Genomic DNA, 24,896 nt, shown 5'->3' on the forward strand with positions numbered 1-24,896 from the left:
AAAGTTGTCTTATTCATTGATTTATTCAAGTACACGTTGTTTAATCTTTATCCATAAATCCCAAAGATTCCACATCCATCTTGACTTCTCACATTTCCACGTCGTAGTCAGAGAAAAGGAACATCCCAATCATATAATAATTGAGTGGTAGATCCTTTCCCATTACATTCATTGTCATTATTTACATTTATTTCATAGTTATGCTATCATATTTATTGTCAATCATAGTGTATTAAATCCGTTATTTAATGCTCTTGAGCGCTACTCGTTACACAGTGCTCTATTTTATTCGGTCTAAAAATTATTAAGTTCAACTAAGATTCGGCTTTTAATTCATTGTTAATTGGTTTAGCACTTATTTGCTCAAACACGAACCATCCACAATATTCTTACTACTAATAATTTCTTCTAGCAAATTCTCATCCCTAATTAATGTCAGAAAAAAATAGTTTCCCCAATTTGACAACCTATTTAAAAAAAAAAAAAATCAATTCTATTAAATGAGGAGAGGGAAAAGGTAAGACGTAACAAGTAACGTCGGAATTGAACTCAACCGTATTGAATGGAAGACACGTAAGTCGGTAACTCCCATTAGTACTATTACGGATCGTTTGGTATAAAGGTGGGATAAACTAGGATATTCTATAAGTGTGAGAAATCACGTGAAATTAACTATACCACTTTTTATATGAGATAATTAATTTTACTATTTTAATATAAAATTAATCCTGACACTAACTAATACCTATAACCAAACAAGGGATAAATACAATCTTAAATTCCATTTACGGTTAGTATCATTATTCCGCCTACCAAACGACCCCTTAAAGTATGGGCCTTGGTAATGACAATTAACGATGACATTTTAGTGACATCCTTTGACAATATTGTAATTTCCCCTAGTCCTACAAAACAAACAACCTTGAGAGAAATTCAAAAATAGTCAGATTTACAAGTGATAATTGAAAAATAGCCACAATTTTAAAAGTAATCGAAATTTAGCCATTTTTCATGTAAAGATAAATCTGAACAAAAACACTGTTCAAAATCCGAAAAATACTCCAGCATAATATACTGGAACTCCAGTATATTATACTAGAGTTGCAGTATAATACCAGCATAATTTACTGGAGTTCCAGTATAATATACATGTCCAGCATAATATGATGGAAGTTCATACACAAATGCTCCAATCTCCAGTATATTATGCTGGAACTTTCCGTGTTGCAACAAAATAGTGATTATTTTTTAATGACTTTGCAAACATTGAGTATTTTTTAATTACCAGTCCAAAAACTGGCTAGCTCGTGCTATTTTTACAATAACCTCCTATGGTTATTTACATATTCTCTAAAATGGGCTATGGACAATAGTTACTAATTTGGGCTATAACCATCATAGCTTCTTTTACGTAGCCCGTAGCGAGCAGAGCATAGCTAACAATCCAAAAAGGCCCAACTTATCTGGCCCAATATCTTCGTTGTTCTTTTTCGGGATTGTTACACAAATGACCGGTCATATTTAATGTTTACTTTTTTTAGCCAGTATATACAATTTATATTAATTATACACAGTGATATATATATATATTATATATATAAATTTATACATATATTATATATTCGTCGGCTATTTTTAGTATAAGAGACTAGACGGGCGACTATTATACCAATTTTCGTCCGTTGTCCCTTTTTGCGACAATTGTTTAAGAGATAACTTTTCTTTTTGCAACTTATGAACCTGTCAGAATACGGTCTAAAGATCCATTTTGAATAAATTAAAAATCTTGTGAGAATATATTTCAAGAATGTGTAAAGACTATACAATAAACTTTTTTAATTAAAAAACATAAAGTCAGCAAATAGACCTCTCATATTCCAAACATTGTATCCACTGAATTTTCCTACAAATGAACATGTACTTAAAAGAATACAATGAATAACAGGGCAATGTAAAGTGTTTAGTAAGTGCGTCTAATGAACTTGCAACATATTGTTAAGTTAAATGTGTCGATGAAATATATGAAAGTGAAGTGTTGTTATTTAGGGATGCTGTTATAGAGAGGTCCGACTGTATATGTGTGCAATAATGAAAGGCTTTTTCACTTTTAACCCACTCTAAAAACTATTTACATTCGATAGCCAAAAAGTGTATAAATTTTGTATATTTTTTGTATATGCAACAACATACGTAGTCTCATAAGTGAGGTCTGGGGAGGGTAGAGTATACACAGTCCTTACCCAGAGGCGGAACAAGGATTTTGGCAGGATGGGTGCACTATTAAGAAGAGGTGGATCCGGAATATAAATTTTACGGGTTCAACCTTTAGTTCTTACGATTGTGTACCCATTGCACTTTTAGAATTATAAGTTTTCTTAAAAAATAGTAATTTTCTTACATCTACATTTATTTTCCATGTTGAAAATATTGTCGGTTGAACCCATTGACTATATGCTACATCATACATTGCTACTAGTTTTAATATACATATTTTGTTTAATCATATAAGTTTTACGGCGACAAAAGAAGAATAGGGATTTCAATGTGTGAAAATTTTGAAAGAATAAACCAAACAAAAAAAATAAAAAAAAATAAAAAGTATTTACTTAATATGCAAAAAATAATACCAGACAAGCCCATCTCCCGTGGGCGTCTACTCTTAGAAAAAAAAAGGAAAAACAATAAGATTGACATAAGATTTAAAGTCACAACCTCACTTAGATAGGTACACCCAATAACCATCACAGCATATAATACTTTGAGCATGGGTGCACACACATATATTTAATTATTTTTAAAAAAATATAGCATTACTATACATGATTTAGGGCGGGAAGCATGGGTTCACGTGCCCCATGGAACCCCCTTAGATATGCCCTTGTCCTTACCCCTAACTTTAAGAAGGTAGATAGATTGTTTCCGGGAGACGTATAATTTTTGTATATAAGTAATATACAAAAATGTGTATATATATACAATATATATATTTTTTGGTTATTATCTTGAGAATGATTATATAGTGTCATTTTTCCAATTATAAATCACGACTAGGTGAATAATACATTTTTTACCTGAGAAAACAAATTAAAATATTTTGAAATAAACAGAGCCACATCATATGCCCATGTGTAGGACTTGCGCTAATGAGATATGCGTAAAAATTGCACGGGGCGCCTTATTTGGTCGCCCCCATTTAACCTATACCCATTTTTTTAAAAACTTTTAATTTTTACCCACTTTTTAAACAACTTCAGCCCCCTTTCTCCTCCTCCTTCTCCCAATGATCTCCATATCTCTCCGGAACTTAACATTGATGTAACAATATCTCTCCTTCTGTGGCTTCACTCAATTCCTCAGAAGTCATCTTACTATACATAATTAAAATAATTGTAACGTAAGAAACTTTTTTGTGATATGGTTGATGTGGCTCAAAATATTTTTTTACGTCATTAGTTCAAATCTCAAATATATTTTTGCATTTCTTTGAATCCCCTTGACACCGTCTACATCGTCGAGATGCTATGGTCAAGCAGAACCATAGTGCGTTCCTCGACGTTTCGATCCAGAATAAATCAATGAAGCCATCTCCATACTTAGAATATGGAATTTGAAAGGTCAATCTTCCTCCCCCAAAAATAGAAACTTCAGCAGTACATACTCAAGGGTTTTAAAAACTTCGCTAGTTACAAAACAAAAACTTCAGCTCTAGAGCTGAAGTTCAATAGTTACAAACAAAAACTTCAGCTCTAGAGCTGAAGTTCAACAACAACAACAACAACAACAACGACGACTCAGTATAATCCCACAAGTGGGGTCTGGGGAGAGTAATATGTACGCAGACCTTACCCCTATCCCGATGGGTAGAGAGGCTGTTTCCAGGAGACCCTCGGCTAAAAAAAGCAACAGGAGCCGATATATTAGTACCATAAAAATGCATAATAAAATAACACCAATATAAAAGATATGAAATACAGAATACGAAATAGATGGCTGGTATAGTAAAAACTAGCAGGTAAAGCCCTGCATCAATAGACGACCAATGACATTCTTAGTCTAACTCCTAACTGGTTAGTCTCACCCTATTGTGCTGTAGAAATATTCACAACTTTCCCCTAACCTACAACCTTAATGTTCGACCTCCATAATTCCCTGTCAAGGGTCATGTCCTCAGTAATCCTAAGTCGCGTCATGTCCTGTCTGATCACCTCTCCCCAATACTTTTTAGGTCGCCCTCTACCTCTCCGCGTGCCCACTACAGCCAGTCGCTCACATCTCCTCACCGGTGCATCAGTGCTCCTCCTCTGAATGTGCCCGAACCATCTGAGTCTTACTTCCCGCATCTTGTCCTCCATGGGGCCACGCCCACCTTCTCTCGAATATCTTCATTCCTAATCTTATTCATCATTGTATGCCCGCACATCCACCTCAACCTCTAAAGCTGAAGTTCGCGAGTTACAAAACAAAAACTTCAGCTCTAGAGCTGAAGTTCGCCAGTTACAAAAACAAAAACTTCAGCTCTAAAGCTGAACTTCATGCCCGGCTACTAGAATGCTGAAGTTTTGCGTGATTGTCTTTGCTACTTCAGCCACATATGCTGAAGTTATGAGAAAAGCGGGTACGCTTGCAATTTTTTTTGCAAAACGGATACAAGTTAAAACATGACACAAAATATGGGTATAGATGCAAATGCCCCGAAATATGCGGAGGCTCGGGAGTGGGGACATGGTAATGATGTGTACGCTAGAAGTTTCTTTCTTAGTAAAGTTTTGAAATTATGTACATAGTTATACTTAGAGCTTGTTTGGCCAAAAAAAATTTATTTTTTTCGATTTTTTTTTTCATTTTTTTTCGGAATCACTGTTTGACCATAAAAATTTCAAATTCAACTTGAAGTTGAATTCCAGATTTTTTTTGAAATTCGAAAATTTTCAAAAAACTGTTTTTCAAAATTTTTAGTCCCAATCTCTCACAAATTTTTTAAATAACTCCAATTTATATTTATGTCCAAACACAAATTCAATTTTCAAATACTATTTCAACTTGAAAATACTTTTTTTTTTTAACCTTTTTCAGAATTTCGTAATTCTTATGTCCGCACGCCCACTTAATTACCATTTAGAGTTTCTTCTTAATTACATATCATATCTATATTTATAATTTATATACAAACTAGTATTAGTACCCGCGCGGATGCGCGGATGCGCGGACACTTATCATGTCAAATATTTAAGTTATTTGGATTAATGTAAATAATCTTAAAATTTACACTTTCTCAGTGAATATAGATAATCATTAGATATTAACTTCATGAAAAAATTTAACTATTTCTTCTATTTTTTTGTGATACCATTCTTGCCGGTGTCATTGGATAATAAAAATAGTCCGGAAGCAAAATAATAATTCATATTTATGGCAAAACAATCAAATATTGAGACAATGAATGACTCTTTGGATAAGACTTAACTCTTTCACTACTATTTGAACTCTTATTTGGTGTGTTGATATCTTTTAAAAAAAATTCTTTCTTAAAATTTTAGTTTCTAAAACATTATTTTTCAATAATAATTATTTTTATAATAATGTAAATGGAAATATTATTCTTAATTCAAAACTCATTTTAGTTGGCTATCTAAAAATATAAAAAAATTCTTTAGCTAGTGAATTTATTTTACTCATTTTGTTATTTGACATTAACCATGTTAAATATCTGAGTTGTTTAAATTATATGTAAATAACCTTAACATTTAAACCTTCTAAATAATTATAGATAATCGTCAGATATTAATTAAGAACACTACATGAAAAAAGACTAACATTTTCTCAATTCTCGTAGTGATAATTTTATTTTTGCACTATTCTCATAGGTGTCATTGGAACTTAAAAATAGCCATAAAGTGAAATAACAACTCATATTTATGGCAAAACACAAAGGTTGACACGATATAAAACGATTCTTTGACTACGACGTGACTCTTATACTACGATTTGAACTCTTAGTTGGTATAATTTTATCTTTCAAAAAATATTTCTATTTTGAAATTTTAATTTCTAAAACTTTATATATATTATAATAATTATCTTTATAATGATTCAAGTGAAGATATTATCCTTAATTTAAAATTCACTTTAATCGGCTATCTAAAAATTTAAATGATTCTTTGGTCGGATTTATTTTAGTATGACTCCACTTTAAGTTTATCGATATCTCTAGCCCCAAAATTTGAATTTTTAATATCCTATATATACAAAAAATTTGTTCTTTGAATCATTAAATGTCAAATTAGTTGATTATTATTATAAAACATTGCATATATTGTCTTAAAATTGTTAAGTAGTTTATATTTCGATACCATACTTGGCTTAACCTCAATGCAAACTACTCAAACTGCATTCCAATTCAAATTCAAATATCATATGAGTTTGTTAGTAATAGTGATTTTTTTTAAAACGACACATAATGTAAATTAAAAAAAATCGAAGATATCCTTATCTTATAATCTATGTATTTGAGTTGAAAAAAATATATTTGAAATCGATGAGATTAACTTTCAAATTTTTTATACTCAACAAAGATGAAACATAAGAAGAAATTTGTTGTCATCTTTTATTTCTCGTTTTTAGATCTTTCTAATATATTTTTTCAATATTTATTTTCTTTTATCTTATTTTTATGTCATTATCTTTGTTGTTACAAAAAATTAATTTATTTTACAATAAAAGGACGAGTTTTCATAAAAATTGTCTATATATAAACTTTAATTATATTTTTAGTTTTTGGTTGAAATTATTTCATATTTCTCTTTTGGCTTTATCTAATCAACTAAATAGGTGCTCACCTGACCACTTAAATTAAAAAAAATTGAATGATGTGTAATTTATATATAATATGTGTATAATCGTGTCCAGCTTATATTTATGTCCAACCACAACTCCAATTTTCAAATACTATTTTCAAATTGAAAATACCTTTTTTTTTTTTACTTTTTCCGGAATTATCATTCTTATAGAGTTTCTTCTTAATTACATATCATATTTATATTTATAATTTATATACAAATTCATAATAACGGAGGATCTGTTACTTCTCCCTATGTTTGTCATCCAATTACTGTCCAACCCATAGCTTTTCTTCTTCTTCTTCTTCTTTTTTATCTCAATTTCAAAACTCATTCTTTTCTCTTTTTAAGGATCACTAATTTCTCTCTTTAAATTCAACACATGTTCTGAATCAAAGTAGTGACAGTCATTGACAACCATTAAAAAAAATTAAAACTTTGTATTTGAAAATTAAATTTTGTAAAATTATTAATATTTGTTTGGGATTGTATATTGTTGAAAATGATTGAGAATATTTTTTCAAATTTATATCTCGATTTTGAGAGAATTTGATAAAAATTCGAATTGATTTTATTTGGATTTTCAAATTGAACCTCGAATAGGAAGAAGAACAATGATATACAAATAAGTTATATGTATTGTGTATGTTGGATGTATGTTATTTATATGTGTAATGTATCATTGGACATACAATGTCATACACATCACATGTAAAATAATAAAAACGACACACAAAGTGCATATAATAATATAATTCTATGCAACAACAATTTTATATCCAAATAATATAAAACAAAAAGGAACCTAAAAATCAAGTGATTCACGTGAGTTTGCTGTTGTTCCCAAGTTATTTTTGTATTTATCGACTGATTTGGAGTATAAAAACTTGAACAAGAGTTGTCTGCCACTAAACAAAAGCTTCAAAGCGTTGAGTTCAAAAAATAAATTTTTAATTAAATTCGATTTTGATTGGGTATTATTGCAAACAACTAAATACACTTTAAGGAGCTTATACCAAAAATTTTGGCAATTTGATGATGAGTTCGATTGGATTTAATATGATTTGCATTCTTAGGTCGACAGAGGAAAGAAAAATACGCTGCAAAAGACCAGATTATATATATTACAACATCAACAATAACCCAGTATAATCCCACAAGTAGGGTCTGGGGAGGGTAATATGTACGCAGACCTTACCCCTACCCCGAAGGATAGAGAGGCTGTTTCCAGGAGACACTCGGCTCAAAAAGCAACAGAAGAGAAAGAAATAAAGATTGTATATCTTTTAATGTTAGAAATATTTTAGAACTTTGAATTAAATTATTCAAATCTATAAATTAGTAAATAAATTCTTTTACAATAATATCAAGGTATTGATTACAAATATATGGCTAATATTTTATTAACTTGAATTAACTCTTAAAATATAAAAAACAAAATCTCTAACCAATTGAATGCAAAATCTTCTTCCCAAATATATACATGTAAGAAGTTAAGAACCATTTTATGATTTTCTCATTGGATTCACTAAAAAGAAAATATTCAATTGCTTTTCTTAGCTAGCACATCTTCTTTGCCATTTGAAGCTCTCACAATATATCATTTGAATGTTTTCCAACGACATTAGCACCTCTGTCTTGATGTTTCTCAATTACCAAGAAGTGAGCAAGTCTGTTAGAGGATAGAAAGGCACTATAAGCCTCAGATAATACTGAAATTTTCTAAACTATTGGATTACATAAGTTTTTTATTTTGGTCGAACTACCTATGATTTAGTTTTGCATTAGTTGTTACCATGCGAATTATTGATGATAATTTTGACCTTTATTGATAATGCTCATAGTTTCTAATACCAATGGCAAGAAATATCATTTCCCTTATTTTTCAAAGAGACACTTATAAAATTACTTAACTAAGATTTTAGTTTGAATTTTAAAGGTCAAATCCAACCATCAACTTGTCCAACAAGTGTACATAAAATTAAAATCTCCCAGATTGATTGTTCCATTTTTATTTCAAAGTGGTTTCCATTTTCGAACATACTTTGTCATTCTCAATCAACAAAGTTTTTTGTTTTCAAAGTCTTCAAGAAAGAACGGAACCCATGGAGAAGAATCCTCAATTTCGTCCCTCTGATACTGATCTGATAATGCAACTGTTCAAATTTGTGGCTGGAAAATGCTTACCAACTGAAGAATTGATTGTCTTTGCAGATGTTTACAGCAAAGAGCCATGGCAATTAATTGGAGACATGAGTTTCAAGAAAACCCATTACTTATTTACCCAATTGAAGAAGAAGAAGCCCATTGATGCCAGATTCAATAGCACTACGGGTAATTGGACTTAGACACAGCAGAATAAAGGCAAGAAAATTCTTGATGAAGATGAGAGTCTGATTATTGGGTATAAAAGAAGCTTGAGTTACAAGAACAAGAAAGACTCCTCTTTGAATGGCCGCTGGATGATGACAAAGTATTTCTTGACTGACTTTGTTCTTCGGGAGTTGAAATCTAAGGAAGCAAGAGAGTTTGTAATTTTTGAGGTTAAGAAGAATCCAGATCAGAAATTAGAGGTGGAGAGTTCAAACTCCGTCGGTAATATGGCACTTTGTTCATCCCCTCCCCCTTCCTCTCTCCGTGTAATAAAAATAATTTTTAAAAATTGTTAAACGAAATATGTCTAAAAGATAATGCGGATGCCTAAAGGTCGAGTTTTTGGCCAATATTGTCCCATATTTTGAGGGCAGGTATATTTTGGTCACTCAAATATAACCCTGATAATATTTAGTCTCTTAAGTATGTTAAAGTGGAGCACACTTAGTCTCACTGACAGAATCTGTCCAAGATTAATTACGGGGTTGGTTTCGGCACTCATCGTCTTTTTAATTTACTTATCAAAAATATTTTATAAACCAACACCACTAATAGTACAGAGTTGATAAATTTAAGATTTTAACGTTGAAACTTTTACTTTTAAAAATTTCGGTTGAAAAAAATAGAGCTGCCAAGATCACTTCTAGGCATATTATTGAAGCAAACGAATAATCAGATAGTATTATCACTTTTAGCCTGTGTCAGAAACTATTTACATCTGGTAGCCGAAAAAAGTATATAAAATTTGTATAATTTTTGTATATTAACATATATATATATATATACACACACACACACACACATTTTTTTCAGCTATTATTTATACCGCGGCTAAAAGTGGATATTTTCAAGTTCAAAATTTTAGAAGACATTATCTAAAATAAGGAATTAAAGTGATAATTTATGTTATCCAATAAAAGGAGAGGAAACATTTTGCTCCAGAGCAGAAGATTTGCTTCGTGAATCAGAGTTGGTTAACACCGTTAGTTTTTGAACAGATTCTATCAGTGAGACTAAAGGTGCTCCACTTTAGCATACTTAAGGGACTAAATATGCTCAGGATTATACTTGAGGGACCAAAATAGACCTACCATCAAAGATAAGGGACAATATTTGCCAAAAACTCATCAAAGGTCTAATGTAACCTACTTTCATGGAATTTTTTAACAATTTGATCTTTTTTTTCCAAATTTTGAAAGTCATTGATTATTTTCTAAAATAAAATACTCACCTGATTCCACTTTAAGTGTTTCAGTTGTTTGGGTATGGTTATAAAGACAAGAGTTGAAGTTCTTTTGTGGTACTTAATTGAAAGTAGATTTGAACAATTTGAATTGTTTTGAACGAAGGATTTGGACATAATAACAAAAACTACAATGACAGGAAAGGAAGCAGAAAAAATGATTTTATCTTTTATTCCGTTGTTCATTTTTATTTACTTTTAACTTTACACTCCCTTTAAAAAAAATAAAAAATTCGCTTATCCTAAAAAAAAGAAATTAGCTACTACTATAATTTCCTACTGCTGTAGTATTTACCATACCAAAAAAGAGTATTTAAATTCACGCGCCTCGAATAGCGTGACGACAAATGAATTCCATCAGATTGACACATTTCGTCCCTCCTCCGCCGCGTCGAAACTGAGATGTGATCCCACGATTACCTCTGACCGCTCATTCGTCGCGTCCCATCACACGATACCCCACGATGAATCGATGATAATGTTTCTGTATTTAGTGGGCGTTTGGACATAACAAATGTCAAATTTCCGAAAAAAGTGAGAAAAAAACAATAAAATAAAAATAATATTTGAAAATTAGAGTTGTATTTGGACATGAATGCAATTTTAGGTTATTTTTGAAATTTTGTAAGTGATCTAAGTGAATTATGAAAAATAACTTTTTGGAGTTTTTCAAATTTTCGAAAAATTCCGAAATTCATTTTCAAGTGAAATTGAAAAATCATGGCCAAATACTAATATTGAAAAAAATAAAAAAAAGTGATTTTTTTATGGCCAAACACGCTCTTAGTTTGTTATTAATCTTTTGGTTTCTCATTCGATATTGTTCTAGGAAAATAAGAAAAAGTACTTATTATTTTTATTTTTAAGAATCGAAGCTAAAACTTTTGATTAAACGTGAAGCTATCTTATCTATTACACTACAACAACAACAACCACTCAGTATAATCCCACAAGTGGGGTCTGGGGAGGGTAGGATATATGCAGTCTTATTCCTACTTTGGGAGGGCAGCGAGACTGTTTCCGATAGACTCTCGGCTAAAGAAGGTGAGATAAACTCTGATAGCAAGTAATGGCAAGACAAATAATTAGAAAACTATATCGAAGATAACAACAGAGAATATAAAAAGGGTACCGATAATAAGTAATAGCAAGATAACATATTTAGAAAAATAATTCCAAGGCAGCAAACAAGAATATGAACGAAGTACTACTAGCAAATCTAGAAAAAACGTTAGTTTAAGAAAACAAAATAGAAAAATTTCGAGCCCACAATTTTCTTGTGTGTCCTTAAGGAATTTAATCCCCTCACAGTTGCCCAAGGTTATCGAATCCGAAGCCGAGCGAGCGACGACGACGATGGCGCGAGGCTTGCTCTCTTCTTAACTCTTTAAGAGCTAGTAGAAGAAGTGCTCCTATATATAAGCACAAGAATTTTCCTCTTCCTATTCAATGAGGGACAAAGTTCCTTTGTAAAAAAGACTAATTAAAAATTTTATTTCCCTCTATTTCGTTTTCCACCATTTTCCATTCATATCTCTTTTGTTTTAATTAACAAAACCCAACATTATAGACTTCTATATATATTTTTTTAATCTCACCTGAAAATAGTTTATCAATAAATAATACTTATAATGAACTACAAAATCATATCTCCATTATTTTCAAATAACTCATATGAAAATAGTATGATACGATTAATTCTTTTCAATATTTTTGTTTTTTCTGTTTTGTTTCTTTTGAAAAGTACTCTCAAAGAATATGCGGATATCCCTTTGTTTTGATTCAAGATTATTAATTTCTTGTGTTTGGTCAAACATATATATGTGGCAATCGAGAGGCTTGGCCTAGACTCCAAAAATAAAAGAGGTGTTAAAGTAGTTTTCTTGTCTTTGTTATAAATATATTATATTATGGATGTTCATTTAGTACTCCGTTGTAAATAAGTTTCCTGAAGAAGTTTATCTATATGGGACTCCACCGTAAATATGTTTATCTATTTAAGTTCTCTATTGGAAATAAGCTTCCTGAAGAAGCTTATCACTTCGATACCCGGTTATGGATAAATATTACTCCCGGTAGAAAATTATTCATACCGGGTATAATAAGCTTATCATTTCAGTACCCAGTTATAGATAAATATTATCCCCGGTAGAAGATTATCCATACCAGATATAATAAGCTTATCCTTTCAGTACCTAGTTATGGATAAACATTACACCCGGTAGAAGATTATTCATACCAGGTATAATAAGCTTATCCTTTCAGTACCCAGTTATGGATAAATATTATCCCCGGTAGAAGATTATCCATACCGGGTATAATAAGCTTATCCTTTCAGTACTCCGTTATGGATAAACATTGCTCTCAGTAGAAGATTATCCATATCTGGTATAGTAGCAGCTTACACAACAACTTCCTTTCTTCTATAAATAGAAGAGATTTCAGTTCATTATGTACATCAGTTTGAATTCGAATAATATATCAGTTTCTCTCTATACTTGTCTTTACTTTATAGTCTTTATTTTATAACATGTTATCAACACGAAACTCTTCCATCTCGAGTAAATATTTTGAAAGTATCTGAGGTAAGAACTTTCTTTTCCTAAATAATGTCAAATCTTTCTAAACTTGAATTTGTAGCCCTGGATATATCGGGCAAAAGCTACATGTCTTAGGTGCTTGATGCTGAAATTCATCTTGATGCGATGGGTCTGGCAGACACTATCAAAGACAAAAATCAGGCATCAAACCAAGACCGTGCCAAAACAATGATATTCCTACACCATCACCTTGATGAGGGCCTGAAAATAGAATATCTTACTGTTAAAGATCCAGTCATATTGTGGAATAATTTGAAAGATAGATATGACCATCTGAAGATGGTCGTTCTTCCACATGCACGATATGATTGGATTCATCTAAGGCTACGAGATTTTAAATCTATTAGTGAGTATAATTATGCTATGTTCAGAATTATTTCCCAATTGAAGTTACGTGGTGATAATATTACTGGTCATGATATGTTGGAGAAAACTTTCACCACTTTTCATGCCTCGAATATGCTCCTGCAGCATCAATATCGAGAGATGAGATTTAAAAAGTATTCTGAACTTATCTCACATCTTCTTATAGCCGAGCAACATAATGGGCTATTAATGAAAAATCATGAAAGCTGACCTACTGGTTCTTGTCCATTCCCTGAAGTGAATGACACGAACTTCCACCAGGCTAAACGTGGAAAAGGTCGCCCAAGTCGTGGTCATGGTCGTGGTCGGGAAAGAAACTCTAATCATGGTAATAATAATGCACCAAAGAACAATCCTCACCACCAACAGTAGAAAAGGAAGGAACAAAAGCATGAAGCGGTGCAAACACCAAATGCAGAAAATCCATGCTATAGATGTGGAGAAAAAGGGCATTGGTCACGTACCTGTCGTACGCCAAAGCACCTGGTTGAGCTTTATCAAGCCTCCCTAAAGAAGACAGAGAAAAATGCTGAAGCAAATTTTATTTCTGAAGATAATTTAGACTTCATGCATTTAGATGTAATTGATTACCTTGCACTCCCAAAAGGAAAAATAAGTCATGTAATCGATGGTGAATCTGTAGAAATGTAAATATTTTAATTTTTGTTATTTGTAATAGATAGTATGGTTATGTAATTGTTGTACATAAAGAAAAATTATGATTTGATAATGATGTTTACTATAATATATCTTATTTATGTCATTTTAAAGAATATGGATAATATTATTAGATCAACTTAAACTCTAGCAGAGTTTGCAAGAAATATACAACCACCAGAAGTAGTTATATTTCATATATCTCATTGTAATTATATTTTGTTAACTACCAGAAGTGGTATATGCCTATGATCACCAGAAGTGATAATTTAGGCTTTCTATGGTTACAATTGAAGATAAGCTACATAAATATTCTCTATATTAAATGCACGCCTCGATTTGCTCCTGAAGTAGTAAATATTTTAAAAGAGGTTGAGGCATCACAATTTGATGTGATTAATGCGCATTCAGATAATTATGTTCGATTTCCTGAAGGATGAGAACTTTTGATAATATTAATCCATTCCCTGAAGTGAATGTGACAATACTAATAAGTCGGGTAAATATGAACGCGCTCTTGATGTGAATACATTACAATTCACCTCCAGAAGAGTTAATATAATTGAGAGAATATATACTCAATATTTCGTATTTTAAATTTGCTCCTGAAGAAGTAACACAATTGAAATTGCCTCCTGAAGTGGAAAAATATTATGAAGAGGAGTTTTCGTGTGCTTAAACAATTGTTTTACATTGTTTATTTGATTGTGATTTTCTCTCATGACACCAGCAGTGTCTGAGCAATATTTGATAGTACAAAATGTATCAACAACTCCTGAAGAGCTAAATGTTTGCCTAAAGAATACATGACACCAGTAGTGCCAGATAAATATTAGATTGTGGATAATAAATGAAGGCTCTCGAAGAGCTTATATACAAATATGTCATTCATATTATATGATTATGGTCAAAACATATGTTGTAGTAAACCTGAAGTTTACTAATACAAATGGCTATCATATTGAGACTACAAATGATTGGAAGATTGATAATCTTCATGTTTCCACAATCATAGGGGGTAAAATAATATGTATGTGAGAAGTTACCCGCCTTATTCTTTAATTTGTACTATATCATGTATCACAGTAAATCAGAAGTTTACTAAAGCAAAAGTTTATGCCATAGTAAACCAGAAGTTTACTAAGTGATAACGCATGACATGATAAACTTGAAGTTTTCAATTGCCATTTTTAAATGAGCTATTTGAGAATTCAGATAAGCATATACTAAAGAACTAGAAGATTCTTCAGGAATTCTCATGTGTTGTTTGTTCTCATAATGAATTGATTATACCAGCTAAAGTTGGGACTAAGACCCCTGATTCTGAAATATATAAAAGGTGAATATGGGCATGTTCACCTATCATGTGAACCACTTATAGGTGCATATATGAGATGGTTACATGTGTAATTATTGTCAACCTGCAGTTTGGCATTTGGAATTGCTTTTCTCGATTAAGAGCATAATTTTCAGATTATGAAATCAAGACAGTTCATCTTGATAATGCTGGTTTATATCCAAGCTGGTTTAGCATTGAATACCTCCTATTAATGGCTAAACCATTGCTTATGAGAACAAAGCTTCATGTGTTGGTCTAAGATTTTCTAAATTGCATATAGCAGCACTTGTATGCATCAGATCAACAATATATGATAAGTCCTCCCTTCACAATTGGTTTAGGATCAGAAACCAAATATTTTTACTATCTTTTGTTGCGTGGTATATGATTAATTTCTCTACCATAATACACAAAGATATGTTTTCCAAAGATGACTGGAGATATATGTTAGTTTTTCTAACATTTGGGGGATGGAATAAACAGTTGAAAAATATGCTATATGAATCGAATTATCATGATCCTCACTTAGAAGATAATTCAAGTCGAATGCCAGAAGCATTTGCTGATCCAAAATTAAATATCATATTTCAGCTGCAAATGCTCCTATTAAAATTAAAGTCCCTGAAGGATAGAGTTTACTGTACGCATGAAGCGTGGTAGACCAATCGGTTCCAAAGGTAACAATCCTTGAAAAATAGTAGGAGCTAATGATCAAAATGAGGAGGAAATAAGCTCTAGAAGAGCCCACGACATAACATTTCATGAAACTCCCGAAAAAGTTCAGGTACCTGAAAATAAAGAAAGTGATGAGATCTCCACAAGTTATGTCGCTTCGGAACTGACACAAAATGATCGTCGACGATATATTTAATACAATATAGTGCACAATATTGTAAAAGATTGTGAGGATCGGACTAGCAGTCCAGACACTTGAAGATGTCATACCATTTAGATACAAGTCTTAACCTATATGACTTATTTGGCTAAATCTATATGAAGATCCTTGAAGGATTGAAAATGCCCGAAGCATATAATTCAAAGTCTTGAGAAATGTACTCGATCAAATTATAAAGATCTTTGTACGGTTTAAAGCAATCTGTGCGCGTGTGGTATAATCGCCTCAGTAAATATTTGCTGAAAGAAAGTTACATAAATTATGTTATTTGTCCATGTATTTTTATAAAGAAAATGTCATCAAAATTTGTTACACTTGCTGTTTATGTTGGTGACATAAATCTTATTGGAACTCCGGAAGAGCTCCAAGAGGGTCTTAAAAATACTTTTACATGGACAAAGTGTACCCATTAAGTACACCAATGAATATTCAATCACTTGAAGTGAATAAGGATCCGTTCCAACCTCTAGAAGAGGATGAGGAGCTCCTTGGTCCTGAAATACTCTATCTCGGTGTAGATGGTGCACTTATTTATCTTGCTAATGCTAACAAAAGTGGTGCAGATCGTATTGGTAATGCAGATGCAGGTTATTTATCCGATACCCATAAAGCTCGATTTCAAACCGGCAAGCAGGGAGTGCATATGATTGAGATCAGTGATTCATTCGAGAAACATGTGGGTTGGAATGTGATAAAAGACCCACAATATTATACGGAGACAATGTTTCATGCATAACACTATTAAAGGGAGGATTTATAAAAGGAGATAGAACGAAGAACATTTCACTAGAATTATTCTACATACATGATCTTCAGGAAAATTGTGACATTGATGTGCATCAAATTAGTTCAAGTGACAATCCAGCAGATTGTCTTTACCAACATCAATTTTTAAGAATATGGTATACAAAATTGGAATGCGGAGACTCAAATATTTGAAATAAGGTTTTCTTCAGGGGAGTAAAATACGCGCTGTACTCTTTTTCCCTTACTAAGGTTTTTCCCACAGGGTTTTCCTTATAAGGTTTTTAATGAGGCAGCCAGCAATGCGTATTACTAAATATGTGTACTCTTTTTCCTTTACTAAGATTTTTTCCCACGTGGTTTTTCCTAGTAAGGTTTTAATGAGGCACATTATCCTTTAATGAACATCCAAGGAGGAGTGTTATAAATATATTATATTATGGATGTTCATTTAGTACTCCGTTGTAAATAAGCTTCCTGAAGAAGCTTATCCATATGGGACTCCACCGTAAATATGTTTATCTATTTAAGTACTCTATTGGAAATAAGCTTCCTGAAGAAGCTTATCACTTCGATACCCGGTTATGGATAAACATTACCCCCGGTAGAAGATTATCCATACCGGGTATAATAAGCTTATCCTTTCAGTACCCAGTTATGGATAAATATTATCCCCGGTAGAAGATTATCCATACCGGGTATAATAAGCTTATCCTTTCAGTACCCAGTTATGGATAAACATTACCCCCGGTAGAAGATTATCCATACCGGGTATAATAAGCTTATCCTTTCAGTACCCAGTTATGGATAAACATTACCCCCGGTAGAAGATTATCCATATCGGGTATAATAAGCTTATCCTTTCAGTACTCCGTTATGGATAAACATTGCTCTCAGTAGAAGATTATCCATATCTGGTATAGTAGCAGCTTACACAACAGCTTCCTTTCTTCTATAAATAGAAGAGATTTCAGTTCATTATGTACATCAGTTTGAATTCGAATAATATATCAGTTTCTCTCTATACTTGTCTTTACTTTATAGTCTTTATTTTATAACAGTCTTTTATTAATTAGTACCATTTTTGTTTTTTCCTCTGAATAGTTTCAACATAAATATTATTTGAAAATCATTATCTGTTTCATAGTTTTGAAAATGTATTTCAACTTTAACTTGATATAGGTTATTTCAAATATATTTATTTAATTATCTAATATTCGAAGTTCACTAGCACAACTAAGGTTGATTTATGCCACCTAAGCTTACTAAAGAGATAAGTGCTTCTTATAAAATAATTTCAAACACGAAACTATAGTTAATTGTAAAAAGATCTTACGGTAATATTATGGGCAAATCCCACATTGACAAAACACGAAAAAAATGCTAGATATATAAGTAAACATATCTTAGATCCTAGTGACGCATTTTAAAACCGTGCTGCCCTAGACCAAAACCGGATAATATTACTAGTGAGCTGGTTGTTACATATGCTATCAGAGCTACTCCGCGTGCAACCTTGAACGATGGTGGGGGAAACGGCAAACCTCAGCGAGGACGCTGAGTCCCTAAGAGGGGGTGCATAGCACACTAGACAAATCTCACATTGACAAAACACGGGAGAGATGCTAGATATATAAGTAAAATATGTCTTAGACCCTAATAACATCTTTTAAAGTCGTGGGGGTCTAGACCCAAAATGGACAATATACTAATGGGTTGAAACGTTATATTTTTTTTAATTAAAAAATAGATATAATTAGATATAGAACATGCTTAATAGCCAAAGATGAATTTTTAATTACGATAAAATCGCAAATAATTATTTATTTTTTGATTACAATGAGCTTTCTTCCGTTTAACTTCTTTTCTTTTTACCACCTAAGACACGAGACATTGGCTTTGCCCATCTACTTCATTAAACAATTAATTATTAGTTAGCCATCTAATTTACCAATTAAATGAGGAATTATTAATGTAATGGATCACAGGGGCCTACAAATCCTAAAGATTAGGTAAGAATTTTGGATACCAAATATTTTGTAGGTAAGTTGGACGTTTTCATTAATAAAGACATATTTCCTTCTCATGTGTTATATCAAAATAAAGTGCCTAATTAATCTTATCATTTCTCATCAATCTAGTCACTTTAGTACCTACAGCTGTATGAATAAATGAAATGCGTTAATATAGTCAAGAGTTTTTTTATTTTTGGTTTCCTATTCGGTGTTCGTTATACGTATTGGGGTCCAATTAAATCCGGATTTGAGCAGAGAAATCCCACACCAGAGGGTAAAGGCTTTCTAACAAAGGTGACTTATACTTAGGACTCGAACCCGAAACATCTGATTAAGGATGAAGTAATACTTACTACTCCATCACAATCTTTGTTGATAATATAGTCTAGAGTTCAAAAATAAAAATTGAAGGAAAAAAAAAAGAGTTTTCAGTGTTGAAACTTTAAATGTTGTGCATATATTAAATTGTGTCATCATATTGTCTTTTTTTCTTTTTGTTTATTCATTAAGTATTCGAATTTTACTGATCCGACTAATTTAGATTCGTACCGCATAGCCCTATTTAAGGGGAAATGGTACTACAAAAAAATTGTCTATTACCAGCTCAAAGTTAAGAAGTCTTTGTTCCATTAATTTTGGAAACCTACTATTTATTAATTACTTGTCGGCATAATCAATTTCTCAGTTTAATCAAGTGGTCATATCTTTATATTAAAAGGAGAGTAGTATGCATTATGGTTAAGCCAGGTGGCAAGCTAACATGAAGTCACTTGGCAATTTTAGGACAACATTAGTAATTAAAAATTATAAATGGAAATATAATTAATGAAAGTAGTTTAATAAATCTTATACATAATCCAAATAGATCTTAGACAAATCCAATCTTTATATCTATATTTATATTTATATGTATATTTGTGTGTGTGTGTGTGTGTGTGTATATATATATATATATTGATTCACTCATAGATTTTCTTCTATATTAGCTAGAAATATGGAGGTAAAAATTAATTAAAAAACTAAAATAAAAAAGTAAAAAAATATAGAAAGACATAAATTGAGATAAGCTATGACTATTTGTACTTTGGAGCTATAAAATATAACCAAAATTTACTTACGATATTAAAAATTTATTGAGTTTAAAAATTAAATAAATTCAAGCAGCAAATTAAGATCTTACATAAAGTATACAAATTATTTATAAGGTAAAAAAATTTAAATAATCAAGAAAAAATAGTTTAATAACAAGAATGACAAAGTCATATTAATATTGATAAATCATGCAAATGAATATTTTATACGTAAATATTACTGCAATATTTAGATATAATGTGTTCAAATAATTAAGAAAATATTTTTCTATGATTAATATTTGAATTGAGTGCAGTTAGTTTAAATTTGAAAGTATAACATACTTTTTTAAAATGCGGTCCAAATTAGAAAATAGAATGATAAAAATTATTTGAATTGGAGATGAGAATTTTTAAATTTTTTTATCAATATTATATTAGAATGAGTGGTAGAAATAGATATTAAATTCAAACAAGCTAATAAAAATTCACATGACAATGTAATAATATTAGTTATTGAATAATATAATATTAAAAATAAAGAATAAATAGAGAAAAAATTAAAATTAAGATTTTTATCATAGAGAAAAGGGTAAAACTTATTTAAATTTGAGATGAGAAATTTTTTTATATTATGATAAGAAAAGTCATAATATGGATAAGTCCACATAACTCAAGTCTAATAGATAAAATCAAAAACTAAAATATTGAATAATAAAAATAAATTAGAGATAATGTGAGGAAATTTGTAAATCATAATTAGAGAAAATAAAATAAATGTAAATATACAATACTTAAAAAATTAAAAATTTTCGAGAAATATTTTAAAAACAAAATAAATATTTATTTTATGATTACAAAAATTTATATATATTAATAAATAGAGAAAAAATAAAAATTCAGATTTTTTATCATAGAGAAAAGGTTAAAATTTATTTAAATTTGAGATGAGAAAGTTTTTTATATTATGATGAGAAAAGTCATAATATGGATAAGTCCACATAACTCATGTCTAATAGATAAATTCAAAAACTAAAATATTGAATAATAATAATAAATTAGAGATAATGTGAGGAAATTTGTAAATCATAAGTTAAGAAAATAAAATAAATGTAAATATACAATACTTAAAAATATTATTAAAACTTAAAAAATTTAAAATTTTCGAGAAATATTTTAAAAAATAAATAAAATTTATTTTATGATTACAAATTTATATATATATATATATATATATATATATATGAATAAATAGAGAGAAAACAATTCAGATTTTTTATTATAGAGAAAAGGGTAAAACTTATTTAAATTTGAGATGAGAAAGTTTTTTATATTATGATAAGAAAAATCATAATATGATAAGTCCACATAACTCAAGTCTAATAGATAAAATCAAAAACTAAAATATTGAATAATAAAAATAAATTAGAGATAATGTGAGGAAATTTGTAAATCATAAGTTTAGAAAATAAAATAAATGTAAATATACAATACTTAAAAATATTATCAAAACTTAAAATTTTTAAAATTTTCTATAAATATGTTTAAAACAAAATAAATATTTATTTTATGATTACAAACATTTATATATATTTATCTATATTATTATATAAAGAATAGTAGTGATAATGATATTAAATAAAGTTACAAACATAAAACGTAATAAAACTATATATTAGATTAAAAAATAGCAAAATTATATTAAATTATTAAAAATTTACTATTAGAAAGAAAGGGAAAGACTATTTGAATTTGAGATTAGAAAGTTCTTAAAACTATGTTGAGAATGCTCAAACTATGAAGAATACCACGAAATTGAAGTCTTATTTATGAAAAATAAAAAAACAAATACATATTTAAAAATACATAATATAGGTACTTATGAAAATTAGAAATTAAATTTGAATCTTAAAACTAAAAAAGAAAAAAATTTACGTAAAGAAATAAAATGACAGTGAAAATATTACTATAATATTTAGATATAATGTGTTCAAACAATTAAGAAAATATTTTCCTATGATTAATATCTGAATTGAGTGTAGTTAGTTTAAGTTTGAAAGTATAGCATAATATTTTGAAAATGCGGTCCAATTTACAACATAGAATGATAAGAATTATTTAAATTTAAGATGAGATTTTTTTTATTTCATAATTTTTTTTATTTTTTAAAATGTCATGTAAAGACATAAAACAGTAAAAATATTACTACAATATTTAGATATAAAGTGTTTAAACAATTAAGAAATATTTTTCTATGATTAAATTAAAATACTAAAAATATAAATTAATTTCTAATATAGGTAATTTTACTAATGATAATTAAAAATTAAATTTGTATCTTAAAGCTAAAAAGAATAGAAAACTGCATCTAATACAAAAATAATTATAAGAGAACTCAATATATTTGGAACGTAATAATCAAATAACTTATGTATTAATATTTTAGGCTAATTCAAAGTTACAATTTAAAATAAAATATGATATTATTTTGGTTATAGGTAAAATATTAATATAAAAACTATTTAAAATATAGTAGGGAAGAGATATATAAAAAAATAAAGGTAGTGTGATTTATACTTTAAATTAATTGAAAAATAAATAAATTATATTTAAAAATATTACTGATAAATTTAAATGATAAAAAATTTCGAATAACAGGATACAAGCATAAAAATATACCAATTTTCAAGAATAAAATATTTATATTTATTAAAGACTATTAAAAAGATAATAAACAAGATATTAATTAAATTATTAAGCTAACAAAAAATTATATGACATTATAATAATATTAAATAATAAATAATACAATAACTATAAGAAAAGATTAAAAATAAAAAAGAATTTGCATAAAATGATGTGATGAATAAGACATATTTGACTTTCAGTCAAAAACAAAGTGATAATAAGAATTTTCTTAAAATAATATGATATAATGTGCTCAAACAATAAAGATCACAACATGACATATTTAGTATTTTTTAATATTGACACCGAAACGAAATACAAGTACTAAAATCAAGGGATTAGGTTGCTACAAATAAAATAAAAGTTGTTTACTACGAGATTTGAATAATAATTTCATATCTTGCTTCAAAATTAATTTCTAATGTTATATTTTTATATGAAAAGTTTATAATTTAAGGTTATTTGCACATAATTCAAACAACATAAATTACAATTTGATATAATTTGTGTCCGCGCATCGCGCAAATACTAATACTAGTTAGACTTAAACGTTGTTTTCATTATAATACAAATATCTCATTTTTAACAATCCAACCAAACATTGGTAAGTAACCTACGAAGTCAATTCTTTTGTAAAAAAATGTTTTTCGCAAATAAAACCTTATGTTAGACTAAAATTAAACTATATCTCTTAATTCAAAAATAGTAGGTAATTAAAAATCCTTTGACGGCATGTGAATGGAATCCATCTAAAGTTAATTAATTCTTTCATTTTTATATCAAAGTGGGGTTCCAATATGATATATGCACATGCAGAATAAGCACTAGCTAGTTTTTTGTGATTAAAAAAATTATTAAATACTAGTACTAATTTTTTTTATATTAAAATAAACAACTCTCCAACGCACGTACATTTGAAAGATCCAATGTAGTGAAAATTATACTAATAATATGATTTAATTAATAACCACTTGTGGGAGACTCCTTAAATGAGTTCGAACTACCCATGACCAAAAATATCAGCAGCAAAGGCAGAACCACGATTTAAAATTTAAAAGTTCGAAATTATAATCTTTTTAAGTTATTGAATGCTAAATTAATAATTTATATGTAATTTAATGAATTTTAATACAATTACAATATTTGGATTAAAACTATTAGATTCGGCCGAACTGGCAATTGAAAGGCTAGCTCCGCCCCTGATCTGCATATGCCTAGACGCTAGAGGCAGGGGCGAAGCTAGAGTTTAGGCTATATTGAAATAATACTTGATGCCAAAAATATGGTCTTATGGAAATATTACAGATGAGAAACTTCATAATTTACTGTCAGACCTCTCTATAAAAACATCGTTATATAATAATCATTCACTATAAAAATCAAGTTTTTTGGAACCAATTTTTATGTTATGTTATAATATACGTTCTATATAATAATATTTTGCTATAATAACTAAAAATATCTGGAACAAACGAGAATATTATAGAGATATTGGGCTCTAGTATTTATGTCAAATATTGAAATTGGTGTTTTACCTGTCGATAAGTAAGGCAAGAAGAGGACAGAGTTCTCTTGGGATGATAACTTAGGTAAGAAAACGACACAGTTTCGATATCTTAGCGTACACATGTCTGTTCAACTCTCATTGACTAATCCAATTGTTTCAAGTTTGAACCAATCACCTTTTGTCTTAGCCATTATATTGTTCTGTCCTAACCCATAAGATAATGTTTCATATTCCACTGTTCCTTATTATTCCTAAAAAGCCCTCAACTTTTCACATAATTCCTATGCGAAAATAACTTATTTTCGGCATCTATATTCATCGGTGGATTCAGAATTTTAAAAAGCCGGGAACATTAATTTCACATAAATATTTGAGCAAATGCTAGAGTTGGAATCGAACCCAAGTAGAACAATAAAGTCTAGTTGTGCCCCAAATCGACAAATACAGTTGCCTAAAACTTGAATTTTAGGGACAATCAAAATATATACTTATTATTTAAGATATATATAAACTTTTCTAAGTTACCGTCTTCTAATGACCCCCTACCCAAAGGGTTGGATGCC

The 24,896-nt window shown here is 29.7% G+C and overlaps 1 pseudogene; it reads left to right on the forward strand.

Annotated features, from left to right (window-relative positions):
- Positions 1-8,836: 8,836 nt before the first annotated feature.
- Positions 8,837-9,505, forward strand: LOC104247410 (NAC domain-containing protein 18-like; annotated as a pseudogene).
- Positions 9,506-24,896: the final 15,391 nt, after the last annotated feature.

Source organism: Nicotiana sylvestris, chromosome 10, assembly GCF_000393655.2.
Source record: "Nicotiana sylvestris chromosome 10, ASM39365v2, whole genome shotgun sequence".
Taxonomy (NCBI): domain Eukaryota; kingdom Viridiplantae; phylum Streptophyta; class Magnoliopsida; order Solanales; family Solanaceae; genus Nicotiana; species Nicotiana sylvestris.